We start from the raw sequence: 5,568 nt of genomic DNA on the forward strand, positions 1-5,568 counted from the left end.
AAGCAGTTTTTTCCAATTCTGTGAAGAAACTCATTGGTAGCTTGATGGGGATGGCATTGAATCTATAAATAACCTTGGGCAGTATGGCCATTTTCACGATATTGATTCTTCCTATCCATGAGCATGGTATGTTCTTCCATTCATTTGTGTCCTCTTTTATTTCACTGAGCAGTGGTTTGTAGTTCTCCTTGAAGAGGTCCTTTACATCCCTTGTAAGTTGGATTCCTAGGTATTTTATTCTCTTTGAAGCAATTGTGAATGGAAGTTCATTCATGATTTGGCTCTGTGTTTGTCTGTTATTGGTGTATAAGAATGCTTGTGATTTTTGCACATTAATTTTGTATCCTGAGACTTTGCTGAAGTTGCTTATCAGCTTAAGGAGATTTTGGGCTGAGACAATGGGGTTTTCTAAATATACAATCATGTCATCTGCAAACAGGGACAATTTGACTTCTTCTTTTCCTAACTGAATACCCCTGATTTCTTTCTCTTGCCTCATTGCCCTAGCCAGAACTTCCAACACTATGTTGAATAGGAGTGGTGAGAGAGGGCATCCCTGTCTTGTGCCAGTTTTCAAAGGGAATGTTTCCAGTTTTTGCCCATTCAGTATGATATTGGCTGTGGGTTTGTCATAAATAGCTCTTATTATTTTGAGGTACGTTCCATCAATCCGAATTTATTGAGCGTTTTTAGCATGAAGGGCTGTTGAATTTTGTCAAAAGCCTTTTCTGCATCTATTGAGATAATCATGTGGTTCTTGTCTTTGGTTCTGTTTATATGCTGGATTATGTTTATTGATTTGCGAATGTTGAACCAGCCTTGCATCCCAGGGATGAAGCCCACTTGATCATGGTGGATAAGCTTTTTGATGTGTTGCTGAATCCGGTTTGCCAGTATTTTATTGAGGATTTTTGCATCGATGTTCATCAGGGATATTGGTCTAAAATTCTCTTTTTTTGTTGTGTCTCTGCCAGGCTTTGGTATCAGGATGATGTTGGCCTCATAAAATGAGTTAGGGAGGATTCCCTCTTTTTCTATTGATTGGAATAGTTTCAGAAGGAATGGTACCAACTCCTCCTTATACCTCTGGTAGAATTCAGCTGTGAATCCATCTGGTCCTGGACTTTTTTTGGTTGGTAGGCTATTAATTATTGCTTCAATTTCAGAGCCTGTTATTGGTCTATTCAGGGGTTCAACTTCTTCCTGGTTTAGTCTTGGGAGAGTGAAAGTGTCCAGGAAATTATCCATTTCTTGTAGATTTTCTGTGTTTATAGTATTCTCTGATGGTAGTTTGTATTTCTGTGGAGTCGGTGGTGACATCCCCTTTATCATTTTTTATTGCATCTATTTGATTCTTCTCCTTTTCTTCTTTATTAGTCTTGCTAGTGGTCTATCAATTTTGTTGATCTTTTTAAAAAACCAACTCCTGGATTCATTGATTTTTTGGAGGATTTTCGTGTCTCTGTCTCCTTCAGTTCTGCTCTGATCTTAGTTATTTCTTGCCTTCTGCTAGCTTTTGAATGTGTTTGCTCTTGCTTCTCTAGTTCTTTTAATTGTGATGTTAGAGTGTCAATTTTAGATCTTTCCAGCTTTCTCTTGTGGGCATTTAGTGCTATAAATTTCCCTCTACACACTGCTTTAAATGTGTCCCAGAGATTCTGGTATGTTGTATCTTTGTTCTCATTGGTTTCAAAGAACATCTTTATTTCTGCCTTCATTTGGTTATGTACCCAGTAGTCATTCAGGAGCAGGTTGTTCAGCTTCCAAGTAGTTGAGCAGTTTTGATTGAGTTTCTTAGTCCTGAGTTGTAGTTTGATTGCACTGTGGTCTGAGAGACAGTTTGTTATAATTTCTGTTCTTGTACATTTGCTGAGGAGTGCTTTACTTCCAATTATGTGGTCAATTTTGGAATAAGTGAGATGTGGTGCTGAGAAGAATGTATATTCTGTTGATGTGGGGTGGAGAGTTCTGTAAATGTCTATTAGGTCCACTTGGTGCAGAGATGAATTCAATTCCTGGATATCCTTGTTAACTTTCTGGCTCATTGATCTGTCTAATGTTGACAGTCGGGTGTGGAAGTCTCCCATTATTATTGTATGAGAGTCTAAGTCTCTTTGTAAGTCTCTAAGGACTTGCTTTATGAATCTGGGTGCTCCTGTATTGGGTACATATATATTTAGGATAGTTAGCTCTTCCTCTAGAATTGATCCCTTTACCATTATGTAATGGCCTTCTTTGTCTCTTTTGATCTTTGATGGTTTAAAGTCTGTTTTATCAGAGACTAGGATTGCAATCACTGCTTTTTTTTCTTCTCCATTTGCTTGGTAGATCTTCCTCCATCCCTTTATTTTGAGCCTATGTGTGTCTCTGCATGTGAGATGGGTCTCCTGAATACAGCAAACTGATGGGTCTTGACTCTTTATCCAGTTTGCCAGTCTGTGTCTTTTAATTGGACCATTTAGTCCGTTTACATTTGAGGTTAATGTTGTTATGTGTGAACTTGATCCTGTCATTATGATATTAACTGGTTATTTTGCTCGTTAGTTGATGCAGTTTCTTCCTAGCATGAATGGTCTTTACATTTTGGCATGTTTTTGCAATGGCTGGTACCTGTTGTTCCTTTCCATGTTTAGTGCTTCCTTCAGGGTCTCTTGTAAGGCAGGCCTGGTGGTGACAAAATCTCTAAGCATTTGCTTATCTGTAAAGGATCTTATTTCTCCTTCACTTATGAAACTTAGTTTGGCTGGATATGAAATTATGGGTTGAAAATTCTTTTCTTTAAGAATGTTGAATATTGGCCCCCACTCTCTTCTGGCTTGTAGAGTTTCTGCCGAGAGATCTGCTGTTAGTCTGATGGGCTTCCCTTTATGGGTAACCCAACCTTTGTCTCTGGCTGCCCTTAACCATTTTTCCTTCATTTCAACTTTGGTGAATCTGACAATTATGTGTCTCAGAGTTGCTCTTCTCGAGGAGTATCTTTGTGGCTTTCTCTGTATTTCCTGAATTTGAATGTTGGCCTGCTTTACTAGGTTGGGGAAGTTCTCCTGGATGATATCCTGAAGAGTGTTTTCCAACTTGGTTCCATTTTCCCCCTCACTTTCAGGCACCCCAATCAGACGTAGATTTTGTCTTTTCACATAATCCCATACTTCTTGAAGGTTTTGTTCATTTCTTTTTCCTCTTTTTTCTTTAGACTTCTCTTCTCGCTTCATTTCATTCATTTGATCCTCAATTGCTGATACTCTTTCTTCCAGTTGATCGAGTTGGTTACTGAAGCTTGTGGATTTGTCACGTATTTCTTGCATCATGGTTTTTATCTCTGTCAGTTCGTTTATGGCCTTCTCTGCATTGATTATTCTAGTTATGCATTCTTCCATTCTTTTTTCAAGATTTTTAATTTCTTTGTGCTGGGTACATAATTCCTCCTGTAGCTCTGAGAAGTTTGATGGACTGAAGCCTTCTTCTCTCAACTCATCAAAGTCATTCTCCATCCAGCTTTGATCCGTTGCTGGCGATGAGCTGCGTTCCTTTGGAGGGGGAGATGTGCTCTTATTTTTTGAATTTCCAGCTTTTCTGCCCTGCTTTTTCCCCATCTTTGTGGTTTTATCTGCCTTTGGTGTTTGAAGATGGTGACGTACTGATGGGGTTTTGGTGTGGGTGTCCTTCCTGTTTGTTAGTTTTCCTTCTAATAGTCAGGACCCTCATCTGTAGGTCTGTTGGAGATTGCTTGAGGTCCACTTCAGACCCTGTTTGCCTAGGTATCAGCAGCAGAGGCTGCAGAAGATAGAATATTGCTGAACGGTGAGTGTACCTGTCTGATTCTTGCTTTGGAAACTTCGTCTCAGGGGTTTACCTTGCCATGTGAGGTGTGGGGTGTCAGTCTGCTCCTAGTGGGGGATGTCTCCCAGTTAGGCTACTCAGGGGTCAGGGACCCACTTGAGCAGGCAGTCTATCCGTTCTCAGATCTCAACCTCCGTGTTGGGAGATCTGCTGCTCTCTTCAAAACTGTCAGACAGGGTCATTTGTGTCTGCAGAGGTTTCTGCTGCTTTTTTTTTGTTTAGCTGTGCCCTGTCCCCAGAGGTGGAGTCTACAGAGACAGGCAGGCCTCCTTGAGCTGCTGTGGGCTCCACCTAGTTCAAGCTTCCTGGGGGCTTTGTTTACCTACTTAAGCCTCAGCAATGGTGGGCGCCCCTCCCCCAGCCTTGCTGCTGCCTTGCCGTGAGATCGCAGACTGCTGTGCTAGCAATGAGGGAGGCTCCGTGGGCGTGGGACCCTCCCAGCCTGGTGTGGGATATAATCTCCTGGTGTGCCATTTGCTAAGACCCTTGGTAAAGTGCAGTATTGGGGTGGGAGTTACCTGATTTTCCAGGTGTTGTGTGTCTCAGTTCCCCTGGCTAGGAAAAGGGATTCCCTTCCCCCTTGCGCTTCCCAGGTGAGGTGATGCCTCGCCCTGCTTCAGCTCTCGCTGGTCGAGCTGCAGCAGCTGACCAGCACCCATTGTCCAGCACTCCCTAGTGAGATGAACCTGGTACCTCAGTTGAAAACGCAGAAATCACCCGTCTTCTGTGTCTTCTGTGTCGCTTGCACTGGGAGGTGGAGACTGGAGCTGTTCCTATTCGGCCATCTTGCTCCGCCGCCTCACATTTAGATCTTTAAGACACCTGATTTATTTATTTATTTTTGCATAATGAGTGAAGTAGATCTCTGCATATGTTTTCTTCCATATAGATAGCTAATAATCCCTGCATTTTATTTGTTGAATAATACTTACTTTTCCCACTGAATTGAAATACCAACCTTATTAAGTAGTACATTCATAGACAGACATATGTGTTTGCTTCTAAAATGCTTATTCTCTTCCACTGATTGACTAAACTCTTTCTGTGCTGGTTCCACAATGTTTTCATTAATGAGACTTTAGTATATATGTCCTCTCTTATTATTCTTCTTTTTCAAATATATCTTACTTATAATTACATTAAGAAGAAATTTAGAATCTATTTGTAAAGTCTGAAATAAATCACCACTGATACTTTGACTGAAGTCACATTTTTATATTAATTTGCAAAATATCTACATCTTGGTGATGTTAAGTCTTTCTCTCCAGAAACCAAGTATGTCACTCCATTAAATCAGGTCTTATTGTGTGTTATTTGCTAAAATTTGGGTTCCTCTCTCTAAGTCCTTCTTGGTTTATTGTTCATCAATCCTCCATTATAGTGTTTGCACCCATCAAGATAAAATAGATGACATTATTTTATTAACCAGGCATCTGATATGCAGATCAGGGACAGGGAGAAGGAATGATTGTCTCAGTGTTATATAGTGAATTAATGACAGGGCTGGGGCCATGAGGGATGAGAAGGAGAGAGAAGAATGGAAGACATTTCAAGCAGAAGATAAATAATCTTTGAAAAAGGAACTGTGATAAACCAACAAAGTGGTTGGAGGGGTAAGAAGTGGAAAGAATGGTAAGAGTGAAGAGTTGGGGGATGGTCGTGCCTAAGGCCCCTCTTCTGCTCATAGAACTGAGCTGTCAAAGGAGAAGAGAACGTGGATAGGGTGCT

This window comes from Theropithecus gelada, chromosome X, assembly GCF_003255815.1.
Source record: "Theropithecus gelada isolate Dixy chromosome X, Tgel_1.0, whole genome shotgun sequence".
Classification (NCBI taxonomy): domain Eukaryota; kingdom Metazoa; phylum Chordata; class Mammalia; order Primates; family Cercopithecidae; genus Theropithecus; species Theropithecus gelada.